The sequence below is a fragment of the Pongo abelii genome, chromosome 13 (assembly GCF_028885655.2).
Source record: "Pongo abelii isolate AG06213 chromosome 13, NHGRI_mPonAbe1-v2.0_pri, whole genome shotgun sequence".
Classification (NCBI taxonomy): Eukaryota; Metazoa; Chordata; class Mammalia; order Primates; family Hominidae; genus Pongo; species Pongo abelii.
This window is the reverse complement of record NC_071998.2, coordinates 31891702-31916382: the sequence shown is the minus strand read 5'-3', so window position 1 is coordinate 31916382 and position 24681 is coordinate 31891702. Positions and strand designations below refer to the sequence as shown.

The following is a 24681-nucleotide window of genomic DNA, read 5'->3' as shown; positions in this document are numbered from 1 at the left end:
AGATGTTTTGAAAACACATTTATGTTTGAATCCCACCCTAGGCCAGCCAAATGTGAACTTCAGTGGGACCCTTGGACTTTTCAGCTCCCCAAGTAATTCTAAAGTTCAGCTAAGGTTGAAAGCCTTAACTACTTAACTTGAGATGTGAGAAGCAAGAAAACACTCCATGCCAAAAGTATCCCTTCCACTAGCTTGCTCTAATGTTTTATATTACACTATTAAAACAACTCATTTTGTGTTTCCTACAGGCTGTATTCACTGACAAATAAATACATTAATGTCACTCAACATATTTTTAATTACAGCCACATGCCTCATAACAATATTTTAGTTGATGACAGACCACATATAGGACAGTGGTCCCATAAGATTATAATATTGTATTTTTATTGTACCTTTTCTATGCTTAGATATGTCTAGATACACAAATGTATATGTACAGAAATGTGGCTACTCCAAATTGAGAGGTGCTGTAAGAGTGAAGTATACAATAGATTTCAAAGACTTTAAGTAGGAAATAAAGCATGTATAAATACCACAATAATAATTTTAATGCTGATTTCAGGCTGGAATGATAATACTTGGGATATAGATTAAATAAAATCTATTAATAAAATTAATTTATTTTGGCCTTTTAAACTTCTGTATTGTAGCAAATAGAAATTTACATATGTGACTGGAAATTGCTATTCTGGGAAAATGATTTTGATATGAAAGAGATATTAGCTTGAGAAATTTGTACTGATCCTGATTTGTTTACAGATTAGCCTATTTAAAACTTTTAGTTCCATTACCGTAGTGGCAGAGCAACAGACTTTGAGAAAATGGAAAACATGACAGGTGAATGCTTCCATTGAAGGCAACACTTAAGAGTCTAGATGGTGGAATATTTCTTTGGTTTGGAACAGGCCTGCAATGCTGGGCCACTGTAACTAGTGACATGAATTAGATATACTCTGCTTCACATCTGAGTCATTCTTGTTCTTGTTTTCCTCTTTCAGTTAAAGTTAAACAATACTTGGAAAAATGATATTCCCTTCTTCAGGATATCATAGTGGAAATACTATGAACCTCTTGATTTTGGAGACTTGGTAATATATTTTGGCTCTTAACAGTACTGCCTATATTATCTTAAGATCGTCACTTCACCTCTCTGATTCCGTATTTTGTCATTTATAAAATGGAGATAATAATACTCCTCCCAGATTAACTAAATGTTATCTTATGTTAAACGAAATTTAATCCAGTGTCTATCATAAAAAAGAGTTTAATCAATGACTTTCATTCTTTCTTTTCCTTCTCTACATAAAGAATACCTATTTATTCTTCATAACTCAAATAAAAGGTCACCTTTCCTGTGAATCATAGCTAGGCACTTCCCCCCTCTATTTTCCATGAAACATCATCCACATTTTAATTATTTTGTGTCATATCTGTTTTTCCCAGTGGACACTTGTGAACTTCTTGAGGTCAGGGCCTTTCTAATTGAAACCCCAGTATTTAGCACAAAATCTGAAAAACAGAGGGTACTAAAGATGTGTTGGATGGATAGAATAAGAGAATGGCTGGGTGTTTATGGCTCAGCCCTTGAAATCTTTGGGGCTGGAATACAACGAAAGCATTTCAATGATTCTCTAAATAGTACTATTCCAGAAAGGTGAAGAAGGGGAAGTGTAACATCTGTTTTTGTGTTCCATTTTTGTATGGCTTCCCATCTGGCAAGCAGTCCATAAGGGACTGCACTATCATTGCTGAAAAAACAGAGAAAATCAAATACTCTTGGCACGGTATCACTCCATGGCCTTACGTAAAAAATAGAACCCAAGAAGCCACTACACCACTGTCTCTAAGCCTTGCCTCCCTTTGCTAAGCATTGGCTCCACTCCCAAACATACTCCACAAGCTTTTCCCCAGCCAATCCTGTGCGCTTTCTTTCTCTGTGCCTTTGCTCATGCAAAAGTTCCACCTGAAGTAATCCTTCTCTTCCTACTCGCACTTCTCTACTCTGCCCCCCAACTTGAGCCTTAGTAAATGCCATGTCCTTTAAGATACAGCTCCAAGCCTGCTTCTGCTGTCTTCCCTATTCAGACCAATGTAAATGATCTCTACAGCCTTTCTCCTTATACAGCACATTGTTTGCAATTCCATCTGGCAACTGAAAAGCTTTTCTTGATCCACCAGTTGTTTTTGTCAAACCCTTTAGAATATAAGCTCCAGGCTGGAAGGAACTAGATTCTATTAACTGTATCCATTGTGATGCCTGGTTCAGGGACTTGTACTTTATAGGCGTTAAGAAATTTGTAGTAGGACTGAAGTGAATCCCAGGATAAAATATTTAAGCCAGTGGATAGTATGACTTCCTAAAACTTCTTAGCATTTTGTTTTTACAGACATTAATTCTGATTCTATTTGCATATTATTTACCTGAGTCTAATATCTCATATCTTCTGATTCTTTTCAAACACGGAATTCTGAGTTTCCCTTCAACAAGAAAGAATATAACCCGGAATCCACATATCTTGCAGGCAGTGGGCATCACTGAACCGTGTAAGGAATGAGAGAGGGTGGAACAAATTCATTGTTACCAAGAGCAGCATCTAGTGAAGATGTCAAGGCCTACTGGGCAAGGTAATACTTTAATGACCTACAAAATAAATGTTTTAAGTTATATATTCAAAATTTGTCTGTTGAGGTATAGAAAAAAATACCTGTTTTAATAAAAGGTTGAATCCATTTAAGGTTAAAAGAAAAATGTTATAAACACTCAATATAACATTTTTAAATACAGTCGTACACCTCATAATGATGTTTTAGTTGATGACATATCACACATAAGACAGTGGTCCCATAAAATTAAAATACTGTATTTTTTTCTATGCTATTATATGTCTAGATACACAAATACTTACCATTGTTTTACAGATGCCTACAATATTCAGTACTGTAACATGCTGTACAGGTTTGTAACGTAGGAACAGTAGGCTATACCATATAGCCTAGGTGTATAATGGGCTATACCATCCAGATTTATGTAAGAACACACTATTTTATGTTCATACAATGACAAAATCACCTATCAACATATTTATCAGAACATATCTCATCATTAAGCAACACATGACTGTATTTGGAGTTGTTGTTCAGTATTTATTAACTCCTAATTAGATATCACTAGCTAACTCTAACTCAGGATAGATATAACTATAGAAATGAAATTTTAAAATCTCACTCTATGTAAACAGCATTATGTCATTCATTATTCAGTTTCAAAATTTTGTTTCATGCAATTATCAGATGACTGCCATTTATCTACTGTGACTTTTGTGGCATAGCTTGTAGCAGTCAAAGGTAAAAACCTGAGTTAATTGGCAACAGTTATTTTTCTGGTTTATCTCAGCAATGTTTTAACATTGCTTGAAGATTAAGTCCAAGGCTACTGCTGCCTGGCTGGCCAACCTCTTCAGCCCTTGTTGGGAGCCAAAGATAGTGTAAGTCAAGGCCCCAAACCTATTGATCTAAATAGTGATCAATGTAATTATTTGATTCTGTATGTGGGCCCGAACACCTAGCATTAGTTTCAAAAACTTCCACGATAAAATAGTCATGATAACAGTATTTACTTCTCAGGGTTGTTGTCAGTATTAAATGAGACGATTGTTGAGGACTTTGAATGTAATCAATACTCAGTAAACGTTAGCCGATTACTTCACCAAGTAGGAGAATAAATGAGAAGTAGGAAAAAAGCAAAGGCCACTTTATAAATGTGAAAGTGTCTAAGAAAACATTACCTGAACCTCAAAATGAAAACCAAGAAGTGACACTGAGTGAAAAGGATTTTAAATCAGCCAGCTGTGGTTCTAAATCCCAGATTCACAATTTACAAGCTGAATTATATTAAACAGATTGCTTAAGTTTTCTGAGCCTCCATTTTCTTATCTATAAAAAGGACCTGATAAGGACTGCCCCAAAGGTTGTGAGAATTAAGGGAGATAGCATATGTAAAGCCCTGAAATTTAATAAACCCCAAGAGGAAAATGTAAAAGGGTGAAATTACTGCAACGTTTGCATCTGGGCTGGCCCACCATAGCTGTTGATATGAAAGATGCTCTGTTTATTTTGTGATTCTCCCTGAAATAAAAATAGCTTCCCAGACTATTTTAAAGTAATCTGGCCAAGCTACAGCGATGCCACCTTGTTATCGCTGTTTGGGCCAGGAATATGTTTACCTGTTGAATTTTTTAGACAGGACATCAATAAACAGGCCGAGCACTTTGAAAAGCCGATTGTACCATGAGCAGTCCTCAGGGAGAAACAGAGTAGGCTAGATGGATTACCGGAATGCTGCGCAGAGGTCAATGTTGTCTGGAACCAGACTTTAAAGAGATCATGTCTCAATCCTTCACTGTGATAGTTTGTGAAATGTCTTTTCTAAAACACTCACAGATTCTTCCTCCTGTGTCCTCACGATTCTTTTATAGCTCCGAAAAGCCTTTATTCTTTATTTTGTCTCACCCCTTCAGATAATCCCAAAGATATAATTAGCTTTAAATCTCACTAACTTGTTCAACCCCAGACCTTGGACGTACTAAGTATCCAGAGAATGTTTATTGAATAAAAGAAATAATTTATTCAAAATACAATAACTATATAGTCATGATGGCAGAGTAAGTTGGTATAACTTCTTTTAAAAACAACAGACAATTTATAACAGGAGATATTAAAATGCTTACTCCCCATGACCCTGTAATTTAACTTCTATGAAATAGTTCAATAGAAAAATAAAGCTGTATTCATGATGATGTTCTGTACTGGACAATATTATTAGGAAAAGTGTAAATATTTAACAAAACAGAATTTCTCAAGTAGATTATGGCATCCCTCATAATGTAATATTATGTCCACAGTAAAAGAAATAATTACAAAGGTATTATTACAATATTTTATGAAAAAAATTGGCAAAAGCAGTAGCATACAAAAATTTCAATTATGCTATGTTAATAACTATATAAAATAAATATAACCTCATATAGCTCCTAGAAAAGGAAGCAAAAACATGAAAAGTTGTTAATTCAGGGTAGTCCAATTACTGATATTTTCCTTGATGAAAATATTCTTTACTATTGTTTTTATTTTTTAACATTAAACAGAGGAGAAGAGCCTTATAACTTCTCCTGTTATACAAAATATTAAGTACCAAGGAAAACAGAATTATTAAGTATCATTGTGTGTGTTCCTGTATCAGACCATCACAGAAGCCATATACCCAGCATGGAAGTCATCATGCTTTGTGATGATGACTTACTTCAGTGTCTTTCTTCTTCACTGGATAGTAAGCTTTTTGAGGCCATGTGAAGGCAAGGACTATATACGTCTTATTTAGTGCTTATCTCCGGCATTTTTACAACACACACATTGTAAGTCATATGCAATTTGTACAATTAATAAAAATAGGGAAGGTACATTGCCCAAAACATGTCATTTTCATACACTGGCTGTTACCAGAAAATACACAGCAAATTCATCTTTTTAGTTTTAAGAAATGAAATGGTTTAAACTGTTGTCATCTACAGCTGGTATTTTGCTGAGAGCTAACTTTGATAATTCATAAGTGGAGTAACAAATACACTAAAGGTCAGTAGAAAGCATACCAAAGATATATCTTGTTTATTTTACAACCATGTGTAGGTATAGGCCCTTTGATTTGAACCTGTACTACTGCTAACTAGATCTAATATAATATGTAATAAACAAGCTACAATAAAACAAGCATTAAAATCAACAAAACTTCAATTACTCAAATAGGCATTTTACATTGTTTGTGACATTATGCATATAGATGAAAAGTAAACAATAAGCATATCAATTAATATTGAGTAGTTACTTAGAAAAAAGTTTTCTAAAGGATGTCCAAACCTGTCACAATCTTTCAAATATTTGATTTCCTACAAATTAACAATATAAACAATTATAGTCTTAGGAAATTTGAGTTTAGAGAGGGCTTCAGAGATGAATAATCTAATTTTACAAATGAATAAGTGGAGGATCAAAGAGGTGAAGTGGTCACCAATTGGTGATCTAATTCAGAGCTCAAGGCCAATCACCAGTCAGTGGCTAATCCAAAACTCAAATATTAGACTCGACTTCAAGTCAAAGACATTTACATCATCAATGAATTCCTGAGTGATGTCTCTAAAATATCACAAAATTTAATGTTATCAAGGAAATATTTGATTCTGCTCATGAAATTATATGTACTGAAGCAAGGAAAATGCCTTCTGAGTAAAGAGACAAAATCCACACAAATCCCAATCATAGCTTTATAGTTATGTCAATGAATATTTTTGGAAATAGGAGTAATAACAAAAATATACTTTTTAAAATCTTAACCAGAAAAAAAGACATTCCGGTCGGGCGCGGTGGTTCACGCCTGTAATCCCAGCACTTTCGGAAGCCGAGGTGGGCGGATCACGAGGCCAGGAGATCGAGACCACCCTGGCTAACACGGTGAAACCCCGTCTCTCCTAAAAATACAAAAAAATTAGCAGGGCATGGTGGCAGGCGCCTGTAGCCCCAGCTACTTGGGAGGCTGAGGCAGGAGAATGGCATAAACCCCAGGAGGCAGAGCTTGCAGTGAGCCGAGATCACACCGATGCACTCCAGCCTGGGCGACAGAGCGAGACTCCGTCTCAAAAAAAAAAAAAAAAAAAGACATTCTCTCAGAATTTAATTGCAGATTTATTTACATAAGGTTTCACTTGGGAAATTCAAACTTTTATAAAGTCTGTTCCCAATGTTATGCTGCTACAAACGTTAAGTTAAAGAAAATGAAAAAGCTGATTTAAAAAAATTGAAACATAATTTTAATAACATCACATCTTTTAAAACCTTTGTGTCTGGGAAGATAAAATAAAACTAATTTCTAGGTGACTTTTCAAGCAGTGAGCTTTGAAAATTATCCTTCTAATATACAAATTCTTTGATTTCTGGTGGTCACTGTTTGATTGGAAATAGTACATATTTTGTAATTTACAAACTAAAGACATAGCTAACTCATTTCAAAAAATTACTTTGAAAACATTTACTTAGAATCATTTCTAATGTTCAAAGAAATAATATCCACATGGAACTTGGATACATATTTCTCTATCAATAGGATAATTTGCCACAAGCAATTACAAAGCATACATTTAATGCAATACTGTCTTCAGAATTTTCAGACCACTAAATCAGTTTCCCTTGTCAGTTCCAAAGGTGTGAGGTACAGGGATGTTTAAGACCTATTAAGCTTAATGACCCTTCCATCTTGTTAAAGAAAATTAAAGGACAGCTTTCTCAATGAGACTTTTACATTTAAAATGATGAAGGACCACTAAAGACAAATGATTTGCAGAAAGAATAGTACATGAACATAAAAATTTTTAAATTCTTAGAGCTGTCTCTATAAACACCCAGTTACAACTCTTTTTCAGGTAATTTGTATAGGTAATATTAAGCTATGTTTGGATGTTTCAGCTGGCTTTAAATTAAAGTACAGATTTGATATTTAAAAGCTTGATTTTGAAATAATTTGGAAATAAATTATTATTGTGTCATTATGCAAATTATTTAAATAAAATAAAAATTTTGATATAAAACCAAGCAGTTATTTTCTGCTTTGTAATTCTGTATCTTCAACAATAGCATATTAGAGAAATATTTATATAATTAAACACAAAAATATGGCTACTATGTTTTTTAAACTATACTTTTTTAAATTTATGATTTTAATAATTTATTCTTTAATCTGAATTCTAGTTTGGTTTTACTAGCTCAATGTTTTCCAAAACATAAATATGTAAAAATACGAATTTACATAAGAAAAACTGGGTTCCATGATCCATTTAAAATATTCTGGCTAGCATTAAGTAAGCCAGTTTACTGCAGAAACTTCCCATGACTTTTAACATGCTAATGTGCATTATGAATCTGTACTGAGGGCTACTGTATAAAGTATTTCTTTAGAAGAGTTGACCACCCTCTCCTTTTTATGATGCATCACTCTATCTAGACCAGAATTTGCAGTAAACATATTGATAAATACAGATTTAATTACAAATCATGAAGTGACTTTTTTCAGTCTTTATGTTCTCTGGTAAAACCAGATATTTATGCATGTGCATGTGTGTTTATGTGTCTTTGTATATGCAAATACGGAAATTTACTTTCCCAGGTTTGGCAGAAACTGTCAGTTCTTTATGTCAATTATCAATTCTATCCTTCTTCTTTAGTAATGAGTGTCCAATTTTTAGCGGTGTACACTGTCACCTAGAATAAAGCCTACGTTTTACCAGCCAGCTATGTGATATGTAAGAACTATGACATGACAACTTTTGAGAAATCTTAAAAGATACATAGTATGTGCTCTTTGACACCCCTGTGTTTTTTCTTCCATGCTGCTACTGTAAACCTAGATGTACCGTGTACCCAGAGCAGGTACATGCTGCTGTGGCATTTCCTTTCCATTCACCACTCCACCATCTCTAGCATGTGATCGTCATTCTAACAGCTCAAAATGCCTTCTTGTTGTGACAATTACCTTCTCCTCTGAAGAGGGATTAGATTTTCAGCAGGACAATAATACAGCCATGTGTCTATATCATAATGCAGTTTCGTGGACTCCACTGGGTTAGTAAGAGTCTTGCTCCCTGAATTTGATAACCAATTGTATGGAAAGAGTAGAGTCTTGATAGCTGAGGGATTAGAATGGAAGCATGCTAAGGGGTTGACTCACCAAATCACATACTTGAGCATCCCAGAGATGGCCTGTTTTTCTACTTTCTGTGGCTTGGCTATGCAATATGTTTTTGGATTTTCTGTTCCTGCCTAAAGCAGCCAGAACTGGTTTCTGTTACTTCCAGCCAAAAAAACCAACTACCCCTATCAGCTTTGATTAAGATACAATGAGTATGAAGGAAATACAACATAAAGAGATTGCATTTTAATGGTTAATTTTATGTGTCAACTTGAGTGGGCCACAGAGTGCCCAGATTAAACATTATCTCTGGTTATGTCTGTGAAGATGTTTCCAGATAAGATTAGCATTTGAATCAGTAGACTTGGTAAAGTAGATTGCCCTCTTCAATGTGGGTGAGTATCATTCAATCCATTGAGGTACAGAATAGAAAAAAAAAAGTTAAAGATGGAGAAATTTGCCCCCTTTTATTTCTGCCTCACTGCTGACCTGGGACATCTCATCACATCTCCTCCTGCCCTCAGATTGTAATCTACACAATGGGCTTCCCTTGTTTTTCGGCCTTTGGACTTGTACCAAATTACAACACTGTTTTTTTCTGGGTCTTCAACTTGCAGACAACAGATCATGAGACTTCTTAGCCTGTGTAACTATGTCAGCCAATTCTGCATCATAAATGGCCTTTTATACATTTCTCATATTGATTCTGTTTATCTGGAGAAACTTGACTGATACAACAGCTAACAAACCACTGGTTAAACAAAAACAAAATTTAAGAAATCAGACCAGAAAACATAATTAGGGGGGTATTTGTACTGACACTGCAATTCAAATCCCTTCCTACTCCCATTCCCAATACTTTCCAGTAATCCGTGAACTCATAAATAAAGAACTCTACTATTTCCAGTGCATACAAGCAGGTTTTCCTGTCCTCATGCTCCCTCTCTTCATGAGCACCTGCCAGGTTACCTCCCCCAAACTTAGTATTCCTTATTTTAGTCAGAAAACATCAATGTTTCTTTCTTGCCCATCAAATCACTTTCAAACTCACCTCCCTGATTTTCAGTATTTTCATTTACCTATTCCTGTCTTAAGTGTCTATTCAAAAAGATTTTTCATCAAATTCCTGTTGATAGGCATGAAGAACCTTGATTATCACAGTATTTTTAATTTTTTTTAATCCTTGGCAAAAAATAGAAATAATTTGACTATTAAAAATTATTCCTAAGTCACATAAAAATGTGTACACTTTTGTTTAAAAGATACATTCCACACATTTGCAGTAAGTTAACTATGTAATTATTGTAAAATCTTTGTGAGAAATCACAGTTAAAAATTTCTTGCAGTTAAGGTAATAACTGAAAAGAGCGAGTCACCTGCTCATTGAAATTTCCTTATGTGAAATAATGGCCTGTGTTTTGGATGTCATCACTGTTGATCATTTCTACCACAGAAGAGGTTATAGACAGGAGAGATAACAACTCTCCTTTTCTTTAAATCAGCAAAGTTCTTTGTATCAACTCTCCCAAAAATGTGATGGTCCCAACTCTCCCACTTGAAAAGCAGAGAGCTAGAGCTGAAACCAGTTTGATCTGAAAGCTGCATAGTAAACTTCTATGGATCGGATAAAAAGTTGGTAAAAAAGCATCTGACTGGTCTCCAGGTCCTTTTTATTTTAAATTTTTCCCCCACTTGTATTTTTAAAAACTGAAGTTAGTCTCAGTTTAATAAAGAGAATCACCCCAATTTTGACCAGTACCTAATACACCAGCCCACTTTCGTTCTGAGTCAACTCTAGGAGAAAAGTAATTAAGGTAATTGCTCTGCACCTCAAGCTTTTCAGTATTAGGATCCCAGTATTAGGATCTTACCCAAAAAAAGGGATAGAAACTTTTATGGATTCATTCAGCCCACTGATCTATCAACTTCACTAAGACAGTACTGTAGAGATTCTACCACTGTTCCAGCTTTCTAACATAGCAGCTATTTTAGTTTTTTGTTTTGTTTTGTTTCCTACCCATTCACTGCTAACCTTCATTATCAGTTTTAATCTGTTTCTAAAATGATGAAACAAATCAGGTCATATTCTCCTGGCCATGAAATAGATAGAGCTGGCTTTGGAAGCTCAAAACTTCCAGAATTTCTAACAATGTCTGGAATTAGTTGTGTCCTTGACCAGTTTATAAATTCATTTGCACCTCCGGTCATTCTTTACGTTGTTCCTGTCCTACTAAACACCCTTATTCCACCATCCAGTTGTGACAGTCAGACTAGTCCTTCAAGTAGAAATTTTCATCACAACCCTTCCTAATCTCCCCAGCTCTTATTGGCTTCTTTCTGTTTCATTATCCCATTGCACTTAGAGGAAGTACCGCACAAATTAGCTTTGATTATTACTCAGTTTTATGTTGTTGTTGTTGATGTCATTCCTGTTTTCTTTACCAGATTGTAAGCTCCTAGGTAAAAAATCTAGACACCATCTTCTTAAAGTCTACTAGGAGACCACTGCTCAGTCAACATTTCTTGATTGCACAATAAAAGGAGATTGCTTTTGTCATCCTAGTCATTAACATTGCTTTCTTGGCAAGCCACATTTGCCTTCCCACTTCATGGCCAGTGCACGTTCTATGTATTACATCTGTTTGGAATACTCCTTATCCTACATTTGATGTAGCTAACCACTCCTTCCTCTTCAGATCTCCAACTGGATCTTACTTCCTCAGACAAGCATTTCTTAAGCCCAAAACCAGTTTCTTTATTTCTTGACTGTTGCATTTTTTACAATTGTAATTGAATAATTGGAAATTAGTTAATTACTGCTATTCAGTGGTCCTCAATTATGGGTGATTTTGCCCCCTATGGGACATTTGGCAATGTGTGAAGACAGGTTCGCTTATCACAACAGGGGTTGAGGGAGGCTTGCTACTGGCCTACAGTGAGTAGAGGCCAGGAATGTTGCCAAACATCCTACAATGCACAGGACAGCCCTGTACAACAATCATCCAGCCCAAAATGTCATTAGAGCTAACGCATAGAAATCCTGTCTAGCTCAATGGTATAATGTCACACCAAATTAGTGCTTTTACATTCACTGTCAAGCTGTTGAAAATATTATGAGACTCAGTAGTACAAAATTCTGAGATATTGAGGATGTTATCTACCATATTAAATACTGTTCTCTTTGAGGAGAAAAAGCTTTTTTCCTCAGGAAAAGTCATACGTTTTTATTCAATAAGTCTTTTAAATTATTGTTTTTCTCTATGTCATTGGCTGCTGGAAAATTAGAGCCGAATTTGCTATCCACCTGTAACAATAATATATGAATATATGGTATTAATTCATACTGATTTTATTCCTGGTTTTATTACTTTCTTTTTATTTTCTTTTATCTAAATTTATTCAACTGTTTCTTTCCTTCTGCCAGGTGTATACAAATCCATTTTTTAGATTTAGACTTGGACATAAATAACCCCCTATCAAACTCAAAGGGGAACAGCTTGTCAGTAAACAATATGCTTTGGGTCAATATAGCTTTCAGAGAAATAAATGAGAATAAATTTATTAATATTTACAGAGTCACAGAATAATAACAATAGCCTAAATATGAAGTGATCTGGGAGGTGATATATCTAAATTTTTCATTTTATAGTTGAGGAAAACTGATTCAAAGAGATTAAATGCATTGTCTATGTTTACACAGCAGCACCAAAATTGTATTCAAGCACCTTGACTTCTATTATTCTAAAAGGTATTTGTATGAATAAACAACAATACAAATCTCTGCTCCCATGTACTTCAGGTACCACTGCCCATAGGCTTGTGGGCAGTACAAGCAACTAGCACTTAGGAAGTCAAAAGTTTTAACTTGAAAATACCTGTGATTTGTGTAGGAAGAACATGACACCAACCACTTTAGAGTTCTGATGCCTTAACCACCTACTTCCTCAGCAGAAAATTACAAATTACAATGCTACTAACTTCTATAACATCCTTGGAGAAATAATTTCTTTAAATTTATAGATTAATGTCTGATCCTGAGAAATAAGCAGATGCAAGTGTATCTTAGAGGTCTTCTGTGAGCAGCTCACATATGTCTAAAATGTATGTCTCCTTAAGACATGCAGAGCATGGATTACTACCTTCAGTAAAATGTGATTAGTTCCTCCACTTTCACAGTGTCTCTCACACAACTTCATGTTTAGTGTTTCTTTTCACTAACTTGTAAGATTTTTTTTCCACTTTTGGTTTCCACCACTGAATTAGTCTTCTCGTTAATTTCTTCTTTAGTTTTGCGTTAGAAAACAAAGAGTTCAAGACTTGTCCTTGCCACTTTTCCAGACTTTAATTTACAAATATGTTATAAAGGCAGGAACTGGATCAATTTTCTTCTCTACTGTATTTCCAACACAGAGTCTTACAAAATAGGCACTCAGTGAATAGGCACTCTGTCTACAATTTTTTTTGGGGGGGGGTTTGTTTGTTTTTTGAGATGGAGTTTCATTCTTGTTGCCCAGGCATTGGAGTGCAATGGCACAATCTCGGCTCACTGCAACTTCCATCTCCTGGGTTCAAGCAATTCTCCTGCGTCAGCCTCCCGAGTAGCTGGGATTACAGGTGCGTGCCACCATACCTGGCTAATTTTGTATTTTTAGTAGGGATGGGGTTTTGTCATGTTGTCCAGGCTGGTCTGGAACTCCTGGCCCCAGGTGATCCACCGGCCTCAGCCTCCCAAAGTGCTGGGATTACGGGCGTGAGCCACCAAGCCCGGCCTATATTTTTAAGCATTGAGTGAAACACTTAAAAATGTAGACAGAATTCCCATCAGTATTTTTTATTCCATTATAAAGTAAGCAAGCTTGAGTTAGATTTCTTCTAAAAGTTTGCCCACAGTTGGGGAAATCACCCATCATATTAATTTTTGCATCCGAGCTATGAATCAAATTTCTCAAAGAACAAAGTGCCAAGAAAAATTATTTTTAAGACATATATGTATGTCTATATAAACCATATGCTTTATGATTAATTATATGTTTATATACAGTGTTAGTAACTATCTTTTAAATTCATGGTATTATTTATTTATATTCAAAAAATTTCAACATACCTTTTAAATCTTAATGGAATAAAATGATCTATGAATGCATTTTTTAGCTTTGCCTTACTAATTTTTTAAAATTTTGCCTTGAATTATTTCCTATTTTGTGATATTAAAGATGTTTTAAGTGGCAATATATTCTAAGCAGTTTATTTTTAGTCCTATAAAAAAGGAAACTGGATATTTCCTATTTTTTATGTTTTATTTCAAGCATAAGATATTTGAACAAATCAGAAGTAAAAAGAATATAGAGGGTTCTTTCCCTATTTATAAGACTGTATCCTTTGAAAATGTGCCTTGGCTCTAAGAACCTGTGGAACCAGTGGGCTTTTGGTGCCCAAATTTTACCATATAACCTCTAAGGCACTGAAAATGTGAGAGCAGGTTGCCTAATGGGAAGCATTTCATTGATTCATTAGTAGCTGAACACACACCAAGACAACCCTAGGATGCTCCTCACCCAACCCAAGGTGCTTAAATAAAAGCTGGACTGGAGAACGTGGCTTAGAACAAAAGATTCTGTGTTCTCTCAAAACTAAGATAATCAGAGCTGCTTAACCTAAAAATTCAGAAAGGAAATGAGCATTCCCTCATAAGTCTGAACTTTGGTTTGAAATTTGAGGCACACTAATCCCAACCACTAATAAAATGGAGCTAATTAATGCCCATCTTATGACAATCAGACTGGCCAATTCTTCTTCTAGAATAGGCTTGGAGGAGAGAAGGTGGCCAAGAAGAGGGATTAGCAGAGGGGTAGAAGACTAGGAACAGGGCTGAAAGTGTCAGAAAAGGAGCTAAAATATCCCTTACATCAAAAGAGATGAAACAACTTATGGAGAGAACTGGTAATCATGAGATGGTAAGTTTTTTAAAAGATGTAAACAACTTTGAATTGCTTTCATTTCAAAATAGGCAGCCTATATCACAAACCCCACAAACTGATACTAAATAATGTTGCAGGACTTTTCCTTAGTTCATCTAAAGATGGGGTCCTTGTCCAACAGCCATGAAAATTTAGGCTTCCAGACAATTGAAGGTGAGAATAATGGGATTTATTGGGCAAAAAAGAAAAAAGAGGGAACAGGGACTCTCCACAAGGCCAGAGCTCCTGCTAGTGCGCTTCTCACCTTGTAGTTTGAATTCCAGGTTCCACACAGGAAGAGGAAGGACCAGGCTCCTCCCAGCTGCAAACAGTGCAAACTTTTGTGGCTCCACCCCAGTGTAAGTTCCTTCCAGTGCGCAGCCTGGTTGGAGTTTTTCCAGGGAACCCCTCCCACCCAGCTGCCTCCATAATAAGTTGATGATAGGACTTGTATGCAAGATTCCAAATCAAATGTCACTATCCTAGTATCTTATTAGCAAGTATTCTTTTTTAAATTCCTATTACAAAAGTTGTATGAAGAAAAACTGAATCACTCTTTTGTTAAACAAAACTAAAGCATTTATCTAATTTCACACTTCTTGATGGTTTGATTGAGAAGCATGGTCTTTTGATAAAAGGAAAATAATAACCCACTTTTTAAATTCATCCACCTAAACTGACCGTATGAAAAATACTTCCAAACCTCCATTCATCATATAGAAATAAAAAAGACATTTAAAAGATGGATTTAATCCAAAATGAAATCAGTTCAACAAGCTTCTCCACGTAAGCACAGGATCAAAATATAGACCGAATAAACTATTTTTTTCTGCCAAAATAATCAAATCTTTTATTGCAAATAGTAACTTTCAGGAGGCCAAAATTTATTGCAAAAATCAAACACAATTTTAAATGTTTATATTTCACCATTATCCAGTTTTGTTTTCCTTTCAGAAATGTAGATACAAATTGTATATACTGCATCTTCCCAATACAATTTTCCAATCATGTTGTCTCCAAGAAAAATACTCTTTCAGACGTAATTCTGCATATATTGTATAAGGTCTTGCCATAGCCATGTATTTACATCTTTAATTCATAAAAAAAAAAAAAAAAGAATATGCTTAGAATGTCTACTGAGCAAACTAGAGCTAAAACTATTGGGCAAAAAATAAAGCTAAATAGCTAAAACTAAATGTTACTGCTCTAAAGAAACTGCTTTTCTTATATAAGCAATGCATTACAAATATTTGGCATTCTAGAAAATACAACAAAAAGTTTTCCTTTCATTTCTACTTCAGCTATGTTTCCATGTAAGATTTTATTTCATAGTTTGAGAGTAGGTTAGCACTTTCATTATTAACCACATTTTTCAAGAGTTTATAACAGTGCTAAAATTTCTTTTCCACCTTTCTTACTTGATATTGCAAGAAAATTCAATTATATGTTTGGAAATTCAAGGAGACTCATTTTAAGTGTTTTTATATTTCTCTTCTACCATTTTACATTGAAACTCAAACAAACTTCTTCCAATAACACAAGGACTGAAATTTCAAGATGACAGGAACAATCAGGCTTATTTTATTCTCATTACATAATCTAAGTTTTCTATTTTAAAGAAATAATTTAAGCAAAGAAGGCTGAAGAGTGATCTCAAGAATTATGTTTTTAAGTTTTTGCGAAATAAAAATTTCCCTATCATCCTTTCTTTTCCCTTTCAGCTAGAATGACAAGATTGTTGAATCAACAGAGCGGTACAAAAAAAGAATAACTGCCGGGTGCAGTGGCTCAGGCCTGTAATCCCAGCACTTTGGGACGCCGAAGCAGGAAGATCACTTGAGCTTAGGAGTTTGAGACCAGCCTGGGCAACATAGTGAGACCTCCCTTCCACTAAAAATTTGAAAAAGTAGCCAAGCGTGGTGGCACGTGTCTGAAGTCCCAGCTACTTGGGAGGCTGAGGCCAGAAGATCGCTTGAGCCTGAGAGACTGGGCTATACTGTGCTATGATTATGCTACTGCATTCCAGCCTGGGTGACAGAGTGAGACCCTGTCTCCAAAAAGAAAAAAAAAAATAAAGAAATTCTTTTATACATTTATAAATAAATGTATTATTTATAGAAATATGATATGGATAGTTTGTGAAAGATCCTCAGCATATTTCAAAAATATTTACTGATCGCATTTAACACTTTGGAAATATAAAATCTAATTTCTATGAATACTTAATGTTGCATATTCTTAATATCCATCAGTTTATGCCCCAAATGTGTAAATATCACTTTCTAATAACTATATTGGATTATTATGACTACAGAACCCTTTATCTCTTTAATGTTACTGTTAATATCATTAGATATTACCAATACGCACCTTAAAAATGTAAAATGCTCATGTACCCATTTCAACTGAAAAAATAGATTAAAAATAGAAGTAAATGCTTTGAACATTTATTTGTGCCACACTTTATGCTCCATAAGGTCACTATGGACAGTGTCTAAAGTTGCACAATGTGGAATGTGAAGAATGAGCCTAGGTATTTGGCCCTTAGTAATTCTATACTACAAATAATTTTTGGTTCTGTGTGATGCAACAAACAACACAAATTCTATTAATTATATCAAAATTAGTATTTGTTTAGCAAATATTTCTTCATTTATTAGATGTTATGAGATTACATACTAGAACACTGACTTTGAAAACTGTGCTGTAATTATAAGTGGTTTAGTTAATATATCACTATTATTTTTATTGTTATTATTTGAAATACCAGCTACTGTGACTACAGTGTTTTGCTTGGAGCATTAGTGATTTCCGTAACAAGAACAGCACTTGGGAGTAGATTTCTAATGATTACACCTGAATTTCAACATATTTATATTTTGTCATTTATAATTAACAACTAATATCTGAAAGAAGCTCATCTAACCTAGGTCATGACTATTTTTGATGCATGTAATATTTTGTACTTGTTTGTGGTTTAAGAAAAGTTTCAGGATAGAATATGAGTTAAAAGCATATTCCATTTAGTGTTTTCATTTTTTCAACAGGGGCTTCAGAGTTAAACATAGAAGACAGATAATATTATTTCTTTTCCATGTTACAGAAGTTACTGACTGAGCTGAGTGTGCCTGAGAAAAACTAGAAATAAACTTTAAGAAAATAAAATTGATATCATAAAACAAAATAGTTTTTACTAGTGAGCTGAAGATATTTCATCTATGTTTCTTCTGTGGACTCCCCCCTCAGACTGCAGGAGTAAAACTCACCATGAAATTCAAAGATCAATTTAAACTGTGTTATGACGTAATAGAATCTCTTTGCATCTGTCATTTAAAACTTAGAAGTGATAAATCTTTTGTTTCAATTATATGTCTAAGTTGAGTTTGTATAGCACAAACACATAGCAAGTACTCTTTCTTCAGTATCATTAAAAGTTGACAAAATTATTTCTGGGGTAAAAAACTTGTTTTAATGATAAGCATCTCAAGTTATATATGCTTGAAAAAACTATAGATTTTTAAAAATCCAATAACAAATAGAGAAAGTACAAAAATCAGCAACAGACTCAAATCAAAATCTGTCAGAAATATTGATTACAGTGAAATATTTTATTGAGCTACTTTCAAGGATGAGTTTTCAGTAAAAATCACTAATTTAATCTTTAATCAGTAATAAGATAAAATGATTTAATAAAGAAAAATCTAAAAGTGGTTGACCCTTTCACACATATGTTTTGGATATAGTTAATACATTCAGCTTTATGGGTTTTTATAGTTACTACAATATTTAATAATAAAAATACATGGTAAATATTTCTAGCAAGATCTAAATTACACTAAATTATAATTTTAATGTTCTAACCTCAATTTTCTTGACCACTGTTAATATGAAGCTATGAAATTTCATAATTCTTATAATAGCCAAGTTCATCCAGTAGTCTTGAATTACTCTTAGTTATGATTCTGTTGATAAACAAAATTTGAAATCTGAATTATATTCAGCTCTAACAAGTGCAATTGAATTGACATTTGCCAGTCAGAGGTGGAGGCCAGACAATACTTCATATCTAAAAATGTCTTACCTATGCATCAACCACTGGCAATATATGTCATAAAACTATGGCTATGAAGTTTCAATTTCCCTATGGCTTTTGGACAATATATAAACTAAAACATGTAGAAGATGACTTTTTGGCCTATCTTTACTATCTCCAGAAATCTAAAACCTTCTCCATAATCTATTTCAACATTTGCCAGAGTGTTTTTTTTTTAATGGCTTATTCTTAAGCTTCACTTGTTTTTTTGTTTTCTTGACCATAGCAGTACATACAGGTGCAAAAATTACAAAAACTTACAAATGAATTAATATAAAACCCTCACATAGCTCTCTCAGCTATTTACCTTTCTTGCCACATTTTCAAACCATTTCTTTGATTCCTCTTTTTATTTTAGTTCAAATGTCAATGCAAACTGAATCCTCCTGGTCAAAATCTGTCCCATATATTTAAACAGAGATATCACATTGTTCATAGGTTTTCCTTTAGATATAAAATATGCAGGATTGTTTAAATTATAGGTCTTCATGTCTAAGGACATTCTTATAGAACCATCCCTGTATTGGATTTTGCTATTATGGTGGTACTATGAATGCCCTCCTTACATCCTTACTCTTATAATAATCTCCCAATGTGCCCCCCTTGTCTCCTGTCCCAGAATGGCAAATTGTTTTCATCCCCTGTGCCAACTCCAATTAATTGGTAATGGAAGCCCAGAAGGCTACCTTGAGAAAGATTCTGAGAACACGTCTGGGCTCAGTAGGGAGTTCTGTGTTGGATTAGTGAAGTCAGCTCTGTGGCACTGCTCCAGCTCATCCTCTATGCTGTCAGAGTGATCTTTCTAAAAGCACAGTCAGATGATATCAGCATTCTGCTTAAAAGTCTTCATTTCTTCCCAACTGTTGAGCAAATAAAGTCCAAGCTTTATGAAGATTGCCATTAAAAATCTGCCAATGCTGGCTCCAAACATCCCTTACTGTTTCTCTGCCATTCCATGCTCCTAGATGTAATTACAGTACTGACTATTTCTTATATAATACAATATTGCATTTTCCCTTCTCTATACCTTTATTCATAAATAGTCACTGGTCCAAATCTTACTTGAATATCAAAGTCCAGCTCAAATGCTATTTCCTCTGAGAATGCTAGATTTCTTCAGATATTCTTGATAAGTCCCTTATCAACTTTCCCACAGTCTTTTAAAATATATATGTATTTCTTTGGCAAACATCTCATTCTCCAATAGTTATTCAGCACTTTGTGCAACATGACTTTTTGACCTGTGAATCTCCAACTTAGGGGATGTCAGCATAGTAGGGATTCAACATCTTTGTTTAATAATGAATTCTCATAAAGCATCCATAACATTATTTTAATCAGCTTGGATTTATAAATATAACTTCAGCAACCTAGCACAAGTTTTCTACATTGCATTTTTTTCTTTGTATAAATGGCACACACCGTGACAGCTAAATATCCAAGTGTGAGATATCACACGGAGTAATTCTATAGACAAAGGAGTACAGAGCAATAGGTAAATGTCTGTGTTTTAACTGATAAAGTAGGTATTAGAGAGTATGGCTGTTTTGAGACCAAATACTACAGTGTGCTTTCCAAGATGGTAGAATGTATTTGAATGAAAAAAAAGTGTGTAAATGCATATGCATGCATGCAACTGTGTACCACACACACAATTAAACTTAATGCCACCTCTAAGCTTTGCTTAAATTTTAAATGAAGTCTCCTGATAACTCTTAATGCTGGAGTTATAATTTGGCACATTAAATTTCCAATTTTGCTAAAAAGGAAATATTCACAGAAACCCTAGCAGTGTTTCTGGATAATACAGAACGTTAAAATATGATAGTCTTGCTCATCAAAGTGTGATCTCTGGGCTAGCAGCACACGGGGCATGAACTAGAAACTTGATAGAAATGCAGTATCTCTAGGCATATGTTCTCAGGATCACCTGGAGGTTGTGTCACAGGTCATTGTTCACCCATATTTGGCTCAGAATAAATCTCTATAACACTAAAAAAAAAAGAAGAAGAAGAAGAAGAAGAAGAAGAAATGCAGTATCTCACTAGCCACCAACGTACTACTGAATCACAGCCTAAATTTTAACAAGATTCTCAGGTCATTTATATATGGATTAACATTTGAGAAGCACTGGTCTAGAAAACTAAATCCCTTAGAGCTTTAGCAAATACTGAAACATGGATCACCACCCACAGAGACTGTGATTTGATTGGTCTGGGTGTATCCTATGAGTTGGGGTTTTTAAAAGCTCCCCAAGTATTTGTATTTCTCAACCAAGGTTGAGCAAACTTTGGTGGGTATTGGAATCACCAGGAAACTTGGTAAAAATATGAAGGGCCAGGCATTCTGCTACTTTAAAAACTTGGGCCTCTGAGCCCAGAATTCTCTAGGTTTTTCTGACACACACTTTAGTTTGAGAGCAACCGTTCTAGAGAAATTCTACTACAGGAAATCTGGAAGTCTCTACTGTTCAGAAGATGAATACTGATGAGATATGAATATGTGCGAGCACATTTCCAAAGATACCCACCTCAAGAATCTCACTCTATGGTTATTTTAATAAAATACTAATTTGGGTGGTACTATCTATGAAAGAGCTTTGAAGATGAAATTAACATTACAATCAGCTGACCTTAAAGATTATCTGAGTGAGCTCAATTTAATTACATGAGCCTTTAAAAGTATGAGAGTCAACCAGAGAGAAGACAAGAGGAAAACAGGAGATAAATAAAATAATCTCTGTTCAAAATAATCAACATCAGACTAGTTAACAACCTTAAAAGAAAGATCACAGAAAATGGAGATAAAGGAAAGAAATAACATGAGAGACTTTCCCAAAACTAAAACGCATTTGTTTCCATATTGAAAAGGCCAATTGAAGAAAATAAAAGGAATACAAATAACAACATACCCACACAAAGAAGCATCATTGATATTTCAGAACACCAAACAATCATCATTTGCAGGAAGAAAAACAATCCCATCACATACAAAAGATCGAGTATTAGAATGCTATCAGTCTCTCCAGTGGCACTCTGGAAGTTAAAAATCAATGCCATTAAAATTAAATGGAAATGATATTGAACTCAGAATTCTGTCCCTAGCCAAAGTAGCAATTATATATTAGGATAAATTCAATGTTTACCTTCAAAGTACTGTGTCTTAAGAAACTATTAGAAATATGAGGCAAAAAAAGAGCAAAAAAGGGCAAGGCAGGAGTTCTGGAAAAAGAAAAAGTAGATTCACATAACAATGAGAGCTGAAAGAAATTTCCAGCATCAGAAAATGAGTGTTATTGGAATACAGCTGTGCAGAAGGCCTAGGAATCAGTCAATCTAGATTGGAGGAAGGGGACAAAGAACCCTGAAAGATATGTCTGCAATTTGAAGAAATAGAGGAAAGAGAGAAAAAGAAAAAGAAAAAGAAAGGAATGAAGGAAGGAAGGAAAGAAGGGAGGGAGGGAGTGCGGGAAAGAAGGGCAGGGGAAGGAAAGGAAGGAAGGGGAGGGGAGGGGAGGGAAAGAAGGAAGGAAAGAAGGAAGGGAGAGAGGGAGAAGCAGATAGTCACCATGGGTTTGACCAAGAGCCAGCTGGTTTTTATGCTCATCTTTGTAGACCTGTTTAATTCAAAACCCTGGACATGTTCTACATTTATCATTTGAAATAAGTCCATACAGTTCAATTAACAAAAGCTTAAATTAACCCCCCCTTTACTCAAATGAAAATCCTTCCCTTCTTGAAGCATTTTTGTTTGTTTCTGTAAATTGAGGAACAAATTAGTAAGAGTAAAATAATATGTTTTCATGAACTGATTCCTTAGGGTTTTTTCCAGGAATTTCCCTCAGCTAAGAGAGATTCACTTTATATTTAGTAGTTCTTAACATTTCTATAGTTATTCCTAAACTATTCATTTGATAAAGAAAATTCGTTTGAAATTAGTACAGTTATAAATACATAGAGAAACAAATCAAAATTGTGACAGGGAAAAAAGAAAATTTTCTTCAACAAAGTCACCTCTTGCTTAGGAAATGTAATGTTATTTCACATTGTATTAATACATTCAGTAACCTCATTACCAAAATAATCATTAATAAATAAACCTGTGTATCCATAAGTTACTTTGATTGAAATGAGTGCACCATTTGATCCTCGTTTCTTTACTTGATGTGAAAACTCGTTTTCACCTGAAAGTCTCTTGAGATGAGAAACAACACATTATCAAGTTGGCTTGATAAGGTTGCTACTCACCTACCTTCACATCAAAACAATGAGGATCAGCCCATTTTCTTGAGGAAGTCATGCTAAATAAAGCCTCCTGGAGCATTATGTTGTCCACGACCAAATAAGGAATAGTGGCAAAAATCAAATATATCTAATACTCAATGGTTGCTTAAAAGTAAACTTGATTCTCTCTTTTGGCTCTTTGTGACATTTAATACCTCTACCTTATTTTGTCAAGAGAACATTCTCAAGTTACACTGTAAGACATGGAACAGCCTAAATCCTGAAAATATATTTCAACAGTGACATAATGAAGAAATTGTATTTTTTTCTATAGGTTATAGTAGAAAAATGGGTTAACCCAAACCTAAACAATTTATATTTAAAAGCACATTTAGTTAGAAAATTTTGATTTCTGGTATCAAACACTCCATTTTAATCTATGTGAACAAAATACTTTCCTAGCCTTTGATCAGATCTAACTTATTGATCCAAATCACTGAGCTGAATTCAACTGACACATATTCAGTTTTTTTTTTTTAGAAAAGTAGGAAAATTGGAGTTGGATGACATATTAGAAACTCAAATAATTTCATTTTGTAAATGACAGAACTAAAGTCTAGAGAAAAATGGATGACTTTGTCATACACTTTTTAGTAGGTGTCATTCTATTCTTTTTAATCAGTGGAATTGTTTCTCTCTACATGACAATAAATAATAATATTACTAATAATCGGTATGTGCAAAATACTAGAATATTTTATGTGCATTACTAATAACAATTATAATAGTCCATGTTTTATTTTTATACATGAAGAATCTGATTCTGAGAGAGACTACATTCCCAAGCCCCAAATAGCAGTAAATGGTAGGACAGGACCTTCAAAGGCTATATTGTTTTGCTGTGCCATGCTAGGTCCCACTTCAGTTGGCCATATCATTTGATCCAGACATAATTAAAAAGGAGGGAAAATCCATCCGGGAAGTTTTTCACACATGGACTAAAGTTTTACTAATAGATGCAGAGTGAAATTATCATCTGCTTCAACATATGGTTGCATTTTTTTTTTTTGATGACTAAACTACTACTACTGGTATTAAATGGTGAACCGAATTAATAGGAAATTACTGAAGCCTAAAGTTTGTGTCGCTTTAACAAATCCAGGTGGGCCATAATTTCAGTGTTTCTCAATACATTAATAACTTCATACTCTAATTGCCTGATATCCTATTGTTATGTTTTAATTTAATTATAAAGATGCACATTAACACAACCATAAAAATTCAGCTACCATAACTTTATACAAAGCCTTGGTAAAAACAGAAAATAGAATATACTGTTACAGAAAAAATTTAAATCACCTCATTTCAATTATAAGAAGGAACAGAGAAGAAAATAGTAAACATATACCATCCAGTAACAGGTTAATGCAATGTTAGAATTAATTTATTACTATAATACAATGATACTATTCTCAAGGTAAGACATACAGAAAAATTATTTTTTCTTAACTATTGAGCCATCAGTAGAAGGAAAATTTTTGTTAGTCTCACAGCTGCTGAACAGTAAATTAAACTATAGGTTTGTTCTACTATTTTTAATAAAAGGTATAAAAGTCAAAAAATAAAAATTACCTCATTCTGTTACTTTTGGGGGAAAACAGATGGGGACTAGTGGAA

The 24681-nt window shown here is 34.3% G+C and overlaps 2 long non-coding RNA genes across 2 annotated transcripts in view; one reads left to right on the top strand and one right to left on the bottom strand.

The window, feature by feature from the left end:
• LOC129047817 (uncharacterized) overlaps nt 1–24681 on the bottom strand; it is a 1037663-nt gene that overhangs the window by 737722 nt on the left and 275260 nt on the right. The window lies entirely within an intron of this gene.
• LOC129047819 (uncharacterized) lies at nt 1001–16741 on the top strand. The gene is made up of 3 exons (XR_008509590.2): nt 1001–1091; nt 2526–2628; nt 16410–16741. It is a non-coding gene; the product is annotated as an uncharacterized LOC129047819 (long non-coding RNA).